A 19,010-nucleotide genomic window follows, 5' to 3' on the forward strand; every position below is an offset into this window, starting at 1 on the left:
AAAGAGCCTTGGGTTGTACTCCTCAGCCAGGTGTAAGTTCCACAGGGTGGGGTGAGAGGGATTCCAATGAGTGGGGCTATTGCTTCTCCCCAGGCTGGTGCTGCATGGAAGGGAATTCTCTGACTGAGAAAGATGGCTTCTGCACTATGGGGGTATGACTCAGCATAGGATCCTGGTGGCTGACCTCTCAGCTCTCTCCCCAGAGCCACCAACCCCAAACTTTCCTCATGTAGCTGTAGTCAGCTCTGCCCTCCCTTCTCAGGAACCCAGGGTGAGTGGCTGTGAACAAAATTTTATGTGTTGGCCCTTTAAGAGGGTGCTTGCATTTCTAGCCATCTCGCCCTGGTAGACAAAAGCCACACTGCTTTTCACAGCCAGATGTTATGTGAGCACCATTCGGGTTCTGGTGCCCTGCGCTGGGGAGCCCAGCTTGGGGTTTAGACTCCACACTTTTCAGGAGGAACCCTCTGCAGCTGAGATATCCCTCTGGAACTTCAGCTGCTGCCTGTGAGTGCCCAGCCAGGCTTCTCGGGCCTTCACACCTCCTACCAACTCAATGTGGTCTCTGCTGTAAGTTCTTGGTTATAAGTCTTCAGATGTTTATCCAGGATGATTTTTCTAGACTTTAGTTGTAATCCCAGTTTGGTCCTGGGAGGAGGTGAGTGTAGCTTCCACCTAATTCGCCACCAATCTTGGATCTCAATAATCCACTTTTCCCTGATTAGGACCAATCACTCTGCTCAGTCCAGTGACTCTTTCTAGGCCTTTTGGTTCAGCAGCATAAGGGGCTCTCAATGGCCCGGGGCCAGTCTCAGATTCTAATTTAAGAGTACTATGGCAAGGTTTCCTGGTGACATGGTCTTCTCGTCGGCTCTAGGATTTTGTGAGTCACCAACTCCAAGATCACAGGTTGAGAAGCAAATGTCTTCCAATGAGTTTTGGGGTGTAATAGACTAAAGGACACTGCCACCTCTATCATTCAATTTCTAGACCCATGTATCTGGCTACTGGCAGAAGACACTGAATATTGACCATCGCTTGGAGGCATATGCTGCATTCTATAGGACAGCTGACAATAACTTTCAGGGTACTGCCTCTCATCTGCTACCGTAACTGAGCCTTCAAAAGGCCATTTAACCATTCTATTAAAGCTGATCTGGGTGATGGTGGGGGATGGAGTAAGACTAGCACGTTTCATGAACTTTCATCATCATAAAATGTGTCTCTTGTTTGGAGTCAATGTAGTTAGGGATATCATGGCTATGAATAAGGAATTCTTCAAGCCCACGGTTGAGGATAGGGAAGGCAACTTCATACCCAGTTTATGAGTTTATCATTTTGAAGACAGATTGCTTCTTCCTCCATGCCAAAAGAAGTCAATGTAACATGAGACTCTTAAAAGGTAGCTGCCTATCCCCTGAATAATGGGCTGTATCAGGCCCTTAGTATTGGCCTCTGTTGTTGAAAGTAGCCAAATCCATGTTGGTGAGGAGAAGGCCCTCTTGCTTACTGCTAATTACTCCCATTTCTGCCACCAGGGCCACTTGGTAATTGTATAGGGTAGTGAGGAGAGGGCTGGCTAACAGCTACAGAACGTGTCATCTTGTATAACTGGTTATTGGCCCTTTAAGAGGGTGCTTGCATTTCTAGCCATCTCACCCTGGTAGACAAAAGCCACACTGCTTTTCACAGCCAGATGTTATGTGAGCACCATTCGGGTTCTGGTGCCCGAATGGTGCTCACATAACTGGTTATTGAGCACCTTGTTTTTGGTGGATCTCTCTTGTGTGACCATTCCAAGAGGTTGACCATATTCTGCTCTCTGAGAGCTCCTTGCTGTAATGCCCAGTGTTCAGAATCCCCAAAAACCCCCCAGGAAGGAGCCAAGACCCGCTGTAACTGCAAGAGAACCTTTATTCGTGCTAGCACGAGCTCTCATCTCCAGCGCTCACCGGGGACCAAGAGAGCTTCTCTCGCCAACACAAAGGCTTTAAGGGGGTCTCAAGCAGTGGGCAGGGAGAGTGTTTATGATTGGTCAGGGGTAGGGTGAGGGGTCCAGTTACACAAAGGCACACTGGGCAGCTTGCTTAAGGTGGACTGAGTCCACCTCTCTACATTCCTATTGGCAGGTTCATGCAATTGTTACATTCTCGCGGTTTTCTAAGAAAAAGGAGTTATATACATAGTTACACAGGGTGGAGGGTACAGTACATTTTGTGCTATCCTGCTCTGCCCTTTCACTTGCCACCAGTTCTTCAATTTTGATCTTTCCAAATCCCTTATCAGCCGCTGATTCTGTGAGTCACTGCTCATGAAACAGTGCTGATTCTGATTTCTTCTTCAACACAGTGGACAAACTGAGGTACCATCTGAAGTTTTGTCCACTAAGAAGAATTTCCATCACCAATGACTTTCAGGACCATCCCTGAGTGTGACTGCAGTGTCATCTGCCTCTTACAGTCCAGGTCCCAATTATTCCAAATAAAATCAGGGAACCTATGCCATTGCAATATCTCCTACCCTTACCTTTAGTCTACAGAGGACACCACCACAGAGTTCTTCAGTGATGCTGATGGCTCATTCCTTAATGCCTTGGTGAGGGGAGTGTGCTGAAAAGGAAGGTGTGCAGATCACACATAATCTATCCATCCTAACATATCCATTTTCTTAACTTTACAATCTTCCTTCTGTATGGAATACATGGAGCATTCTGAGATTATTTTTGTTCTTGTTAATCCTCACCCAAGAATATTTTTTCCCATTGATTTTTAGAAGGGAGGGGGAGAGACACACAGAGAGAAAGATCGATGTGAGAGAGATACATTGGTTGGTTGCCTCCTGCATGCACCTGACAGGGGCCAGGGATTGAGCCTGCAACTGAATTACATGCCCTTGACCAGAATTTAACCTGCGACCCTTCAGTCCGACGCTCAACCACTGAGCAAAACTGGTATGGCAGTATTCTGAGATTTTGATCTTATTAACTGCAGGCCATTGCTGAGTCCAGACATTGAGTGGCTAATTGGCATACTCTTATCAGGTGCTTGAGTGTGTGGTAGACACAAAAATGAACTTCTTACCTCCCACTTCAGTGAAGAACTTGCTGTCTAACTCTGGGAAAGGCAGTCAGTAGACAGCCTCCAGAGCTACCTCACCTGGATCACAACTTTTTCAAGCAGCCCCCATCCTGTGATTAAGCTAGGTGAGGATGCAAAGGCCCAGCCATGCCCAGCCAGTGTGGCCCAGTGGTTGAGTATTGACCTATGAATGAGGTCACAGTTCAATTCCAAGTCAGGGCACATGCCTGGGTAATGGGCTTGATTCCCAGTGGGGGACATGCAGGAGGCAGCCAATCAATGATTCTCTCTCATCATTGATCTCTCTCTCTCTCTCTCTCTCTCTCTCTCTCTCTCTCTCTTCTTATGAGGTTCAGTCATTCTGGGATGCCATGGCACTACTCTGATATAAGACATACTTTCTTCAGGAGTTCCTACTGGATTGTATTAAGATATTTTCTCCCCTGTACTCAGACAATAGTGTTGTGAAGGCCTAGGGCAGGCTAGAAGGGGTCAATGGGGCGGGGCGAAGGGGACATATGTAATACTTTCAACAATAAAGATTCAATTTAAAAAAGACATTTTCTAATTTTGCTTGCAATTACTTCTTTCGTTCATAGGTTGTTTGAAGAGTGTTGTTTAATTTCTTTCTTTTTTATTAATAAAAGCATATAATCCAAAGTACAAAGTCATCTTGGCAATTTATGCATTTTGATATTTCACCTGAAACAACTTCAGGGGGGTAATTCTAGGACTGCGAGTCTCTAAAATTACTCTGTCTTCTCCTTCGTTCAGGTTTCAGAGTAAAGCTCAGGCTTTGGGGCCTCCTGTGGTGCCCAACATTTCCCTGCCGAGCTACTGTATCCTGAAGGCTACATCAGGGATGTCTGGGAGAGTCGGTGGGGCTGGAGTCTAAACAAAGGGCTGTGCTTCCTTTCACATGTCTCCTTGCCATTCTTCTATCCTCCTTACATGGATTCTTCTGACAAAGAGCCAAGTGGCTGACTCAACATATCCAGTGAGAGCCCTTTCGTACCCAAATCATCTGAGCTTGAATGGGATTGGTCTCCTTTGCTCATCAGAAAATTCCTCAGAGCCAGTGATTGGGCCATGTGTTAGGTCTGGCCTCAAGCTACAGGAGACAGGGCTGGGATAAGGTTCTGGATTAGCTCAGGCCCTGACCCCTGGGAATGTACACATGCTGAGCTGTGTACAGTGAAGGTCCCAGGGGAGAACGGGCCAACAGCTTCCAGTGATTTTCTTTAGTCCTTAGTAAGGCAAATGCAGTTTTAATGATACTTGGATATTCCCAAATTGCAAGTGTATATTTCTGAGACAGTTGAGAGCTGTATCACAATTAAAACAAATATAGGCCTTTTCATATTGGATTACCAATTCTATACACAGATGATCTAACTAAGGAAAAAATACTTGTGTTGCTTAATTTCCAAATATTTGTGCATTTTTCCATTTTCCTTTGGCTATTGATTTTTAATTTCATTCCATTGTGACCAGAAGATACTTTGTATGATTGAAAATTTAAAAAATGTATTGACTTGTTTTGTGGCCTAATACACATATGTTCCTTATGCACTTGAGAAAAATGTGTAAAGTGCTGTTTTTGGGTGGAGTGTTCTGTACATCTCTATTAGATATAATTGTCTTATAGGGTTTCCTTATTGATCTTCTGTCTAGTTCTTCCCTCTTATTATTAAAAGTGGGTATTGAAGTCTCCTGCTATTATTGTAGAACTATTTCTCACATCAATTCTATTGTTTGCCTTGTATACTTTGGAGCTCTGTTTTTTGGTGCATATATATTTATAATTGTTATATATTCTTGATATATTGGCCATTTATTAATATATAACCTTCTTTTTTTCTCATAAAAGTTTTTGCTTAAAGTCTATTTTGTCTGATATTAGTATAAACACTACAGTTTTCTTCTTGCTACTATTAGTTTTTGTTTGTTTTTTAATCCTTATTATTGAGAGTATTACAGATGTACCCTTTTTTTCTGCCCATTGCCCCCTTCCACCCAGTTCCCGCCATACCCCAGGCCTTCACAACCATATTGTCTGTGTACATAGGTAATGCATATAAGATCTTTGATTAATCTCTTCCCACCCCCGCCCCTAACTCCTTCCCTTGAGATTCATCAGTCTATTCCATGTTTCCATGCCTCTGGTTCTATATTATTCATCAGTTTATTTTGTGCATTAGATTCCTTGTTTGTTTATTTTGATTTTTAGATTCAATTGTTGATAGATATGAATTTATTGCCATTTTATTGTTCCTTTTTATCTTTCCTCCTCCTCCTCCTCCTCCTCCTCTTCTTCCTCCTCTCCTCCTTCTTCTTCTTCTTCTTCTTCTTCTTCTTCTTCTTGTCTGGGAAGATCTTTATTTGACCTTCAATTCTGTATCTAGTAGTTTGCTGGGTAGAGTAATCTTTTTTTTTTTTTTTAACATATATTTTATTGATTTTTTACAGAGAAGAAGGGAGAGGGACAGAGAGCCAAAAACACTGACGAGAGAGAAACATCAATCAGCTGCCTCCTGCACACCCCCTACTAGGGATGTGCCCACAACCAAGGTACATGCCCTTGATCAGAATCGAACCTGGGACCCCTTAGTCTGCAGGCCGATGCTCTATCCACTGAGCCAAACCAGTTAGGGCTACAGTAATCTTGATTATAGGTCCTTGCTATTCATCACTTTGAATATTTCTTGTCACTCCCTTCTGGCCTGCAAAGTTTCTGTTGAGAATTCAGCTGACAGTTGTATGGGAACTCCCTTGTCAGTAACTAACTGCTTTTCTCTTGCTGATTTAAGATTCTCTCTTTGTCTTTAACCCTTGGCATTTTAATGATGATGTGTCTTGGTGTGGGCCTTTTTGAGTTCATCTTGTTTGGGAATCTCTGTACTTCCTGGACTTGTAAGTCTATTTCTTTCACCAGGTAGGGGACGTTTTCTGTCATTATTTCTTCAAATAGGTTTCAGTATCTTGCTCTCTCTCTTCTCCTTCTGACACCCCCATAATGCGAATGTTTTTATGCTTGAAGTTGTACCAGAGGCTCCCTACATATCTTCATATTTTTGGATTCTTTTTTCTTTTTGCTCTTCTGATTGGGTGTTGCTTCCTCATATCCCAAATCATTGATTTGATTCTTGGAATCCTCTACTTTACTGTTGAATCTTTGTGAATTTTTCTTTATTTCAGTTAGTGTATGCTTAATTTCTGACAGGTCCTTTTTCATGTCTTTGAAATTCTCACTAAGATTCTTGAAAGTCTGACTAAGACCCTTGAAGTTCTCATTAAGGTACTTGAGCACCCTAGCAGGTTTGGCTCAGTGGATAGAGTGTTGGCCTATGGACCGAAGAGTCCCAGGTTTGATTTCAGTCAAGGGCACATGCCCAAGTTGCCCGGGTTATGGGCTTGATCCCCAGTAGGGGGTGTACAGGAGGCAGCCAACCATTGATTCTCTCTCATCATTGATATTTCTATCTCTCTCTCCCTCTCCCTTCCTCTCTGAAATTAATAAAAATATATTTTAAAAAACGATACTTGAGCAACCTTATAACCATTGTTTTGAACTCTGTATCTAGTAGTTTGCCTGCTTTTATTTCATTTAGTTCTTTTTTTAGAGATTTCTTCTGTCCTTTCATTTGTAACATATTTCTTTGTCTCTGCATTTTGGCTGCTTCCCTGTATTTGTTTCTATGAATTAGGCAGAGCTGCTATGTCTCCTGGAATTAGTAGAGTGGCCTTGTGCAGTAAGTGTCCTTTAGGGCCCAGTGGCTCAGCCTTCCCAGTCACCTGAGCTGGGCACTCTAGGTGTGCTCCTATGTGGACTGTGTGCATAGTCTTGCTGTAGTTGAGACTTGATTGCTGATGGTATCATTGGGAAGAATTGACCTCCAGGCCAATTGGCTCTGAAGACTATAGTGGAAGAGCAATGGTTCAGGAGATGACCTTATGGAGCAGGACTTGTTTCAGTGGGGCTTTGGTGCTCACTGAGTCTGTCCTTGAATGTGTTGCTTGTGGATGTGTAGATTTGTAGTCTAAGTGGTCTCTGAAGCTGTCCACCAGGTGCACTGGCTCTGGGGCCTCCTGGGAGGTGCAAAGTCAGCCACTACCTGGGGCCACCCAGTAGGAACTACAGAGAGATCTGCAGATGGCTGCTACTTATATTGGGCTTAGAAGTGCCCAGGTTAGGCTCAGCTGTGAAGCAAGTCAGTCTGGTGCTTGGGCCTCTTATTGATAAGTATGGGGCATGCTGATGCCAGCTGCTGCTTGTCTGAGAAATTTTAGGAAAGTCTGAAGACTGAGTAAGTACAGGCTATTTATATGGATAAGCTGCTGTAAACTACTTGGGTGAGGCTGCAAATTGGATGGGGCAGGGTCTGAGGGAATCTCTGGGGCAGTGAGAACAGTGTGAGCCACACTGATGAAAACTCAGATATGGCTGCCAGTCAGCTCTGCCATGGAGGAGGTCCCAGCACAGGAACAATGATCCCTTTGAGCACCCTCATCTGGAAGAAAGCTGCCCCCAAGTTCCTGCCCCAATGCCAGATGATCAAGTTTTCCCCATATGTCCCTGGATCCCTCAAAGCCGCCACCCAGAACTGGAATCCAGTGGGAGTGAGTTCAAATAAGTTTGTGTGCTAGCCCTTTAAGAAGAACTGCTTGAATCTCCAGCAGCCTTTGTGTCACTCAGCCACAATTTCCGTTGGTTTTTACAGCCCAAAGTTATGGGGACTTCTCTTTCCAGCTCTGGAACCCTGGGCAGGGGGTATGGTGCAGGGCTGGGACCACTTCCTTCTCATGGGAAGACTCCACAATGGAGATATCCCTCCTGAAAAGAAAACCAAAACACACACACACGTGGGTGTCAGACCAGCCCATTCTGTGCCTCTGCCCCTCCTACCATTCTCAATGTATTTTCTTCTTTACTTCTCTAGTTGTAGGACTTCCATTAAGTCAAATTTCAGGCAGTTCTTAATGATGTTTTTTCCTGTATTTTAGTTGTAATTTTGATGTGTTTTGGAGAGGTGGTGTGCCAATGTTTGCCTACTCCACCATCTTAGTTCTCTGTGTTTTCTTGCTACTATTTGCATGGACTATCATTTCCCATCCTTTTCCTTTTAATCTATTTGTGCCTTTGTATCCTATATATAGCATGTAGTTGGATTATTCTTTTATTCATTGTAAATTTCTGCCATTTGATTGTAGAGTTTAATCCATTTACATTTAAAGTTCTTACTAATATCGAAGGACTTTCTTCTGCCATTTTGCTATTTGTTTTCCATATGTCTTATACCTCTTTTCTACTTCACCTTTATTATTGCTTACTTTTTCTTTTTTTTTAAAAATATATTTTATTGATTCTTCACAGAGAGGAAGGGAGAGGGATAGAGAGTTAGAAACATCGATGAGAGAGAAACATCGAGCAGCTGCCTCCTGCACACCTCCCACTGGGGATGTGCCCGCAACCAAGGTACATGCCCTTGACCGGAATTGAACCTGGGACCCTTGAGTCCGCAGGCCGATTCTCTATCCACTAAGCCAAACCGGCTAGGGCTATTGCTTACTTTTATGTTCAGTTGCTTTTTTTGTAGTAAATAATTTTGATTCTCTTCTCATTTTTTTGTGTGCATATTTTAAAAGGTGTTTTCTATCTGGTTACCATGACGATTACATTTAAAATCCTAAGTTTATAATAATCTAGTTTCACTTAATTCCAACTTAACTTTAATGGCATATAAAATTTCCTCCTATATTATTTGTCTTTGTCCTCTTTATATAATTTACACACATTACATTTTCTACAATGTGTGCCCAATAATGGAGACATAATTATTTGTATGCATTTGTTTTTCAAACCCTATTGGAATAACAAGTAGAGTTACAAACAAAAATACAATAATACTGACTTTTATATTTGCATATATACCTTTACCAGAGATTTTTATTTCTTCATATAGCTTTGAGTAACTGTATAGCATCCTTTTATTTTAATGTGAATGATTTCTTTTAGCATTTCTTATAGGAAAATCTAATGGTAACAAACTCTTTCAGCTTCTGTTTATCAAAGAACTAGTAGTCTTGTGCAAAAATCCGTCTGCCAGTGCTCTCTGTGGGGCCTGGCCGCTCTGTGCCCACTGCCCAGAGGCTCTCTGCGGCCCAGAGGCCCTCCGAGGCCAGGGTGGGATGCTTGCCTCCATCAGGCCATTCACGCTGCCTGCTCTCAGTGGCCGCCCCACCTCTCCAGGACTGGGGGACTCTGGCGGGGCTGAGGGGACTGGACGCCGCCATCTTGTGGCTATGGGCGGCGCTGTCTTTGTGATGGAGTGATGGTTAATTTGCATATTACCCTTTTATTAGATACTAGAAGCCCGTTTGCACGAAGATTCGTGTAAGACATTCATTCACCTGGCTGCCTGCACCAGTTTTCCGCTGGCACTGGGGGGGACCCAGGCCTTGGCGCTGGCCACCGTCTTCCGTTTTCTTTCAGGGTCGGGGCTTGGCCCCGGGCGGCGGCAGCACAGGGCAGGTGCTGCCTGCCCCACGCCGCCAGCAGCAATCTGGGCGCCTCCCGCTGGCCTGGTTCCATCAGCCGCTCAGCGATGGGGAGCAGGGCAGTGCGTGGGGGCTGCCATCTTGGTTAATTTGCATAGTGCCCTGATTGGCTGTGGGCATAGCGAAGGTACGGTCAATTAGCATGTTACCCTTTTATTAGGTAGGATGATACTTGTGTGTATGTGTGTGTGTGTGTGTGTGTGTGTGTGTGTACAAAAGGAAGTTATTCTTTATTCCAGAAATAGACCTTAGCAAGTCACTGGCTTGGTACTAATTAGAGAGAAACAGGGCAGGGTGTGTTCATGCAGTGCTTGTTAAAGCACCTACCCCCCCACCCCACGCCATCTTACCACCCCCTGCCTCCACTGAAATGCTTTAGAAACTCCAACAACCCTCTAAATTGTATTCAAAGTGGAACTTTGTACATCTGTATAACCAAAAGATACTGCTCCACAGCATAGTAACCCCAGGCATCTTAATTATATAATTTTGGAAAAGCAATTACTCTGAGCACCAAAGCAAGATTCCTGTTTCCATCAGCTTAGATCAGTCTGGACCTGGCGGACTGTCCATGGCATTCAGGCTGAATGTACTGGGGTCCCACAGTGTTTGTGCCACAAGTCAATGGCCTTGCTCACAATTGCATCTGAGCTGTCCTGGGGAATATTTTCCAGAAACTTTGTTATTTTCTCTGAATTGTTCAGTGCCATTATAAGTTAATAAAATTTCCACTGCTACAAAAACTAAGATCTTACAGGATCCACTTACAACGTTATCCCAAACCCTCTGTGAACTGGATTCGGGCAAGCACCCTGCGAAGCACGTCTTGAACCAGAGATCATAAGGCAGTCTGGACACGGCAGGAATCATCTCCAGGTGACTCGCAGCCTGCTGTTCTCCAGATCAAGCACTGTTCAAAGCCTTTGGCAGCTGCGGTAGGCAGTCCCGGTACTTGTTGTTTAACTGGCTCACAAAGCATCGGGTGGCCCAGCACAGGTTGACACTGTCTCCCACCTTCTCTTCCATGGCCTTAGCAATGGCAAGAAGCACTTCATCTTCTGGCTCCAGTGGGAAGGAGGGACTTCGAGGCAACTTTCCAGACTCCAGTGGATACATGCGGAGATAAACTTCAACCTGAGCTGTGGTGTCCCTGACAAAGCGAACGCCTTTCAGGGCATGAAGGACATCCGAGTGCTGCCCCTTACGATACATCATCCCCTGCGCATGGGACTCATGGTGTGGAGGCAGGATCCCTAGAAGCACCTTCCATACCAATGTACGGTACATAGACGGGAGAAGAAACCTTTGACTAAAAGTACCAAGTTTCTTAATATCCAAATGATCATCTTTTAGGAGAATTTCTAATGGTTTTTCTTCAACTCCACAAAAACCCACTTTCTCATAATATGCCGAACGAAAGTTTCTCTGAGAATCCTCAGTCATGTTTTATTCTCTAGTAGTGGAAACCCGGGTTGAGACCAAGTGGTCCCGGGGGAGGCTGTGGAAACCAGGCCAGGGGCGCTGACTGGCATTCAGGTGATGTGGGAGCTGGCCTGGGGACTAGGGTGGCACTAGCGGGCCCATGGGGCGAGGGAAATGGTGGGGCATCAGTGCCCGGCACTGAGAATACTAATTTTTCTTGTCATTTTTTGAGGCAAGTTTTGTTAGATATGGAATTCTTGGTTGATAGATGTTTTCCTTTTAGCACTTTAAATATGTCATTCACTGTTTTCTGGCTTTAATGGTGTCTGATGAAAATTAGCTATTAATTTTACTAAGAAACCTTTATCTGTCCATGATGAATAGCTTCCATCTTGATGCTTTCAAGATTCTCTCTGTCTTTGGCTTTCAACAGTTTGATGTTTCTTTTGAATTTATCCTAGTTGAAATTGGTTAAGGTTCTTGGATTTGTAGATTCATATCTTTCATCAAATTTTTGAAGTTTTCAGGCATTATTTCTTCAAATATTTTTTTCTACCCATTTCTCTCCCTTTTCTCCTTTTGGGACCCATAATGTGTATGCTTGTCTGCTTGATGGCATTCCACAAATTCCTTGGATTCTATTCACTTTTAAAAATTCTTTTTCTTTTCTGTCTTTCATATTTGATAATTTCAATTGTTCTATCTTAAAGTTTAGTGACTTTTTTTTCTTCTATCTATTCAACTCTGATATTGAATCCCTCTAGTGAAATCTTCATTTTAGTTATTGTACTTTCAGCTCTAGAATTCGTTTGGTTCCTTTATATAAGATATCTTTATTAATATTCTCATTTGTTCATACATTATTTTCCAGACTTTCTTTAGTTATTTTTCTATGTGTTCCTGTAGCCTGTAAACATATTTTAAACAATTGTTTTAAAATCTTTCTCGCCGAAACTGGTTTGGCTCAGTGGATAGAGCATTGGTCTGCAGACTAAAGGGTCCCAGGTTCGATTCCGGTCTAGGGCATGTACATTGGTGTGGGCACATCCCCGGTGGGGGGTGTGCAGGAGGCAGCTGGTCGATGTTTCTCTCTCATCGATGTTTCTAGCTCTCTATCCCTCTCCCTTCCTCCCTGTAAAAAATCAATAAAATATATTAAAAAAAATAATCAAATCTTTCTCTAGTAAGTTCAATGTCTAGATTTTTCTAGGTATTTTTTTTGGTCAATTTATTTTGTTACGTTGAGTAGACAATACTTTTTCATTTTTTAGGATGTCTTGTGACTTTGGTTTGAAAATTAGACATTTAAATATTGTAATGTGGTAACTCTGCAAACCAGATTCTTTTCATTCCTCAGAGTGTTTTTTTTTTAATGAATCTTTATTGTTCAGATTACAATTGTTTCTCCTTTTTCCCCACATATCTCCCCACCACCCAGTTCCTACCCCCCTCTTCCCTTACCTCCCCCCCCCGCTGTCCTTATCCATAGGTGTATGATTTTTGTCCAGTCTCTTCCCATACTCCCCACACATACACCCCTTTCCCCCTGAGAATTATCAATCCACTCCCATTCTATGCCTGATTCTATTAAGTTCACCAGTTTATTCTGTTCCTCAGATTTTTAATTCACTTGACTTTTAGATTCACTTGTTGATAGATATGTATTTGTTGTTCATAATTTTTATCTTTCTTCTTCTTTTTCCTCTTTTTAAAGAATACCTTTCAGCATTTCATATAATGCTGGTTTGGTGGTGATGAACTCCTTTAGCTTTTTCTTATCTGTGAAGGTCTTTATCTGCCCTTCAATTCTGAATGATAACTTTGCTGGGTAGAGTAGTCTTGGTTGTATGTTCCTGCTATTCATCACTTTGAATATTTCTTGCCACTCCCGTCTGGCCTGCATGGTTTCTGTTGAGAAATTAGCTGATAATCGTATGGGAGCTCCCTTGTAGGTAACTAACTGTTTTTCTCTTGCTGCTTGTAAGATTCTCTCTTTGTCTTTTGCTCTTGGCATTTTAATTATGATGTGTCTTGGTGTGGTCCTCTTTGGATTCCTTTTGTTTGGGGTTCTGTGCGCTTCCTGGACTTGTAAGTCTATTTCTTTCATCAGGTGGGGGAAGTTTTCGTTCATTATTTCTTCAAATAGGTTTTCAGCATCTTGCTCTCTCTCTTCTTCTGGTACCCCCATAATTCTGATGTTGGTTCGCTTGAAGTTGTCCCAGAGGCTTCTTACACTATCTTCAACTTTCTGAATTCTCTTCTCTTCATGCTTCTCTGGAAGAGTGTCCTTGGCCTCTTTGTATTCCAAATCTTTGAGTTGATTCTTGCAATCCTCTAGTCTGCTTTTGGGTCTCTGTATAATATTTTTTATCTCAGTCAGTGTATGTTTAATTTCTAGTTGGTCCTCATTGAATTTATCGGCCTTTTCAGGAAGAGTGTCCTTGGCCTCTTTGTATTCCAAATCTTTGAGTTGATTCTTGCAATCCTTTAGTCTGCTTTTGGGTCTCTGTATAATATTTTTTATCTCAGTCAATGTATGTTTAATTTCTAGTTGGTCCTCATTGAATTTATCGGCCTTTTCCATGAAATTCTTGAAAAACCTTATAACCGTGGTTTTGAACTCTATGTCCAGTCGCTTGTTCTCCTCCATTTCTTTGGTTTGTGATCTGTTTCCTTGCCTTCTCATATTCTCTGCTTCCCTAAGTTGGTAGGGTAGTTTTGTGTACTAGGTGTCCTATTGGTTCAACGGGTCAGCCTCCCAGTTACTTGAGGTGGACACTCTTGGTGTATCCTTGTGTACTGTGTGTCCCCTAGCAGGAGCTACAGCAAGGGCTAGTTTTCTCCTCCTTTGCTTGGGCAGTTTTGGAGCAGTCTGACTGGAGCTGCAGTTGGTTAAGCTGCTCCAGAACAGGCCATTTATATGCAAAAGCCACTGTGTGGAGCCGGGGCGGGTTTGTAGAATGTGCGGGGCGGGGCCTCAGGGCGGGGCCTCAGGTCTGGGCGGGGTCTCAGGGCGTCACTAGGCTGGGGCGTGGCCAACGGCGATGGGATGGCTGCCGTCAGCCGTCTCTGCCTTTCCACGTTTCCAAGACCCTGCGCCCCGCGCTCCAGCACAGTAAACAATGATTGCTGGGCGCACCACTGCAAAAAAGTCACTCTCACTTTCCGACCCGATGGCCGAGAGTCCAGCTTCTCCCCGTAGGTGCCTGGGTCCCCTGAGTGTCCCCAGAAACTGGATTTCAGAGTGATCGGGAGCTTGTCTCCCTGCGGGTTGAAGAAAAGCCGCGCACCCAGCCGCCCGCCGCCGGCCCAATTCGCGTGCCTCCGTACCTCAGCTTTTCAGTGATTGTGCTTCTTTCTCTTCTTAGTTGTAAATCTTCCACTCAGCCAGCTTTCCCGTGGTTCTGGGTGGTAGACGTTTTTGTCTTTTAGTTGTATTTTTGAAATTGTTGTGTGAGGCAGCAGATTAGTTGTTTAACTATGCCGCCATCTTGGTTCCTCTCCCTCAGAGTGTTTTTTTATTTTTTTTATTTTTTATTGAAGGCTGCAGTAGCCCAATTGGTTTATGTCTTTCTTCAAAAGTTTTCAAAGGGTATATTTCTTGTTGTGTGTATTCATTGAAGTATCTATTCCTTAGCTTGTGTTCAGCTATGTTTGACAGAATTTTTCTTGAATGCCAGGAGCAAAAAACAAACAAAAAAACAAAATAAAACAAATCTGCAATATCTCTCTCAGTTTTTGTAGATTTGTTTTGTGCTGGGGCATTTTGCTGAGGTGCCAAAATGAGGTTTATTCCCCTGACTTCAATCGTCCTTGGGTGTGGTTGGTACATAAGGCATTAATTGGATTTCTGTCACTATCTCCCTGAGTAGAGTGATTTAAGCTATTGACCCTCTGGTTGGGGAGGAGAAGTGTAAATCATTTACTCTAAGTGTGCTGGACTAGGGAAGACGGTTTTGTGATTTACTAGATGATTGTGAGCTGCTTGGCTGTTTGAAAATGTCTCAGTTTCGCCCTGACTGGTTTGGCTCAGTGGAAAATGTCTCAGTTTCCCTGGTCCACGTGTCCTGGCTTACTGCCCTGTCTCACTTTTAAACACTCAGGTTTCCCAAAGGAACTCTCAGCTGCTGCTCCCAGCCTCCTGTCATCCTTGGATGTTTTGACCGTAACATTGAAACGCCTAACCCCAGGCAGCTGTGCAGTACTTATTTGGCTGGCAGTGCTCTGAAAATGTCTGTCATCTTTCGGGTCCAGGCTCTGAGTTAGGTAAAACTCAGCCACGCCCTAAGATAGTCGCTGGGGCTAAGAGGAAGGTGTGGGTCCTAAGAGGCCCGTCTGCTATTTTGTTGAAGAAAGGCCTGTGTATTTTTCCATCTCATGGTTGGCAGAAGGGAGTGATGTGGATCTGTAGGCTCAGAAGGTGGGAATGTGTCTGATGAGTCATGGATGGGCGTCTCCTCCATGTCCCTGCCCCGTGTCTCAGGGCCTAACTAGGGCCTGGCCTTGGAATAGCAGAGCTGCCTGGGTGGGCATTTCACCATCATTTAAGCTCATTCTCTCGGACTGTTGCTTCCTGCACGTGGTTCCTCAGCTTTCTGAGCCTTCCCTCTGCTGTGCTGTGTATGACAGCTCCTTGTGCAGCAGCAGCAAATAGGGGTGACATCTGCAAAATGGCGGGCAGGCAGCTTCCTGCTGTCGTTCCCCAACAGAAACACCACCGAACAAATCGGATCTGTCAGGACCAACATCGTCAGGACTCTGCAAAACGGCTGAAGGTTTGCAGCAACCAAATGAGCACCGAAGACAGGCCGTTCTAAGCAGTGGAAACGCTTGTGGTGGTTTTGCTTGCCTTTGCTCAGCCCTCCCTGGCCAGGCACAGTCCTGAAGAGGAAAGCTGCGCTGCCAGACGGAGCAGAGCAAACCTGAACTTCAAAGTCCTAGGTGCATCGATCCTGACCGGCCTGGGCGCCCTGACCCAGGGTGGTCGTGTGTGCTCCCAGGTGTGCTTCAAGGCCTGGCCGACAGGTCCTGGTAGAAGCTGGGAGAGGAACTGAGACCGTATTCTGAGTATGTCATCGCAAGGGCCAGAAAATAAAATTAAATAGGGAAGAGTATATTAGCTTGAAAAATACAGATGGTCACTCCCTACAAGGACCCCAGGAGACAGGGTGAACTTGCTACTTGGATGGCTCGAGAAAGATGGCCAAAGCAGTGGCCCACAATGAGTTCACTCAAAATGCCAGAATTTTGCTCTGGCAAACAGTGGAGAAAGGGCAATGGGGACGCTGAACGGGTCCTGTGTGTGGCCGGAGGCCCAGCAGGTAGATGACGGCGTTTCACTGCTCCTGCCCTTCCATCCTCGGTACAGAAGCTGCTCCTCCGGAAGCAAACAACCGTGGTGGAGCCTCACGCTTGAGCTCAATATTCATGTCTTAGCACGCGTTTGGCCTACCCTGTTCCGCCCCCCGCCCCCGCTGCACGCACGGCCACCCTCCGCCTGGTGTTTGGCCACAGCATCCTAAGCGGCCTCCCTGCCGCCAGTCCTGCCCATGGTTAATTCATTTCCCGCACTGCAGCCTGAGGGCTCTTTCAGAAGAATTCTGCCGGCGTAATCTTTATGGGCTATTAAACCGGTGTGTTTTCCTTCCATTGAATTTACGGCATTCAGAGCGGAGAGGGGAGCTGAAAAATATCTAGAAACGGGATGTCTGCTAAGGTCTGCAGATGAGGCAGGAGGAGGGATACCTTAAATCCACGGCAGGAATGTATGCCTGTAGCCTGTCCGGGGTGAGACAAAAAGGGTTTTTCATTTCCTTCTATGTTTCAAAATCATTCCGCTGCACAGCAGAAGCCCAGCTGCACGCCCGGAGCGCAGTTTGCTGAGGACACAGGGTCGCAGCAATGCAGGTGCCAGCGTGAGAGATTGCCCAGCCACGGACGGAGGGGAGAGCGCCGAGCAGGAGCTCAGAGTGGGATTCTCCTTAAGCCTGGAGTTAGTTCCACCCTCCTCCCCACCCCCCTGCCCTCCCCCGCCACCAGAAATGTCTCGACTGCTCTGGAGGGAACCACAGGATTGAGGGGGGGGGGAGGGGGTCCTTCCCATGGTTTTGTGAGCAGCAGAACTCGTCCTGGAAAGGACTGGCCCCTGGTTGCACCCGTGGCAGGTCGGGGGACAAGAGGTGGAGGGAGGACTGGAAGAGCCCCAGGGTCACGGTGAGAAGGTCCGTAAGGTGAAGACCTGGAGGAGGCTGAGCCCGCTCACACCTGGGCGGCTGCGGGCAGCTGGAGACCCGGAGTGCGGCTCAGAGGGGCCTGTGTCAGTGACCGGCGGCCTGGCCACTGGAGCTGTGGTGGGCAGTTAGACGTGAGCAGAGCAAGGACGATGGGCCAGGCACGGAGGGTCACCGGGCGGAAAGCCCTGGGTGCCTAGCAAGGGGCAAAGCTGGGAAAACAAGGACCTCGCCCTCATATCGTGGTCATGCGGCTCGGACCCTCCCCTGACCGTTCCTCCCTGGCACCATGCTAGTCCTGGGGGTTAGACCTCCCCAGGGGGACACACAGGGGGCGGAGAATAGCCCTTCAGCATTAAGCCCCAGGACAATGAGGCTCTGAGCGCATCAGATCCATCCAGGCCTCAGAGGTGTTTCAGCTCCAGGCCCAGAAAAGCAGCAAAACCAGACAAGCAACCCGATGGCTGACCTCAGGCCCAGCTGCACTGACCCCTGACCCCTGCCCTGTGATGACCAGAAGGGTGAGCCAAGGTGCCCTCCCCGGGGTCATGTATTGAGATGCAGAAGAATGAACTCGGAGGACCAGAAGATTGAAGCAAAAGTGTGCAAAATTTATTACAAGAAGATTCAGACGGCCCTCCCGGGGAGGGAGCGAATAATAGGCTGCCCCGTGAGTGTATATTTGCTACAAGCCTGCTTCTATATCTCTCCTGTCGTCACCTGATGGATTCCCTCAACTGTTTGCCCAGCAGCGGCCTGAGCTTCCCGTTTCTGTGTGTCCTTCCTCTGCCCCTGTGCTGGACTTGGTTTCTATGCGTTCGTACACCTGTTGCTGCAGGCCCGCCCTGAGTGTCCCCGGCCTCCCGCCCTGAGTCCAGAGCATCTCATTACTTCTGCGTGGCTGGTCCTGTGATTAGGCTGCTCACTCGGCCCCGCCTGCCCTGCCTGTGTCCACCCGCCTCTGTTTCCCTGCGCTCACAGCGAACCTCTCACTGGTGCCAACCAATCCCTGGAGACCGCGCCGCTGGAAGGAACCTGGACGGCTGCTGAGCCTTCTGTTGAGAGCTTCCCTTTGGGAGGAAGGACCCAGGTGCCGAGCCTTCCCTCCCCTTGGTCTTCCCTGTGACCCTCCATTCCTCTCTCCTGGTTTCCTGCGCCCGGTTCCCTCCCACGCACTTCTACCTCTGTGACTTTATAAATAAACTTTCTCTTGTAGTTTGAGTCCGGGCTCTGCATTCTTTCCCAGCCAGAGCTCAAGTACCAAGGTGCTGACCCCAGGTCCCGCCTGACCCCACTGTGCTGACCCCACCAGACCCCACTGGTAAACAGCTGGTGCCGTTCTGGCCCCAGCAGAGCGAGCAACTGGCAGGACTCAGAACCAAGGACTCCTCCAAGGCGCGGGGAGAAGAGCCGCGCTTCTCCCTGCACCCACACCCTCTGGGGAGGAGAAGCGTAAGGGAGATGCCCTAAGCGGAGAAGCTGCTGGAAGGCACTTTCGACGTGGGCAAGCTGGGCAAGTGTTTCCAGCCTCCTGCCCGCCCTCCTCTGTCCCTCAGCCGGAAGCCAGAGAGGTCAGATCTCTAAGGCCCTCTTCCCTCCCTCCCTCCTCTCTCTGATCGCCCCCCCCCCCCCCTTCTCCTTCCCCCTTCTCGGCTTCCTTGTCCTTCCCCGCTCTCCTTTTCGCCTTTCACACTGTACTGGTAATTTTGGGTGTAAAATTTGA

General features: G+C 46.2%; 1 pseudogene; it reads right to left on the bottom strand.

The window, feature by feature from the left end:
• Nucleotides 1-10,213: 10,213 nt before the first annotated feature.
• On the bottom strand, nt 10,214-11,078 carry LOC103296810 (TBC1 domain family member 7-like; annotated as a pseudogene).
• Nucleotides 11,079-19,010: the final 7,932 nt, after the last annotated feature.

Source organism: Eptesicus fuscus, chromosome 16, assembly GCF_027574615.1.
Source record: "Eptesicus fuscus isolate TK198812 chromosome 16, DD_ASM_mEF_20220401, whole genome shotgun sequence".
NCBI lineage: Eukaryota > Metazoa > Chordata > Mammalia > Chiroptera > Vespertilionidae > Eptesicus > Eptesicus fuscus.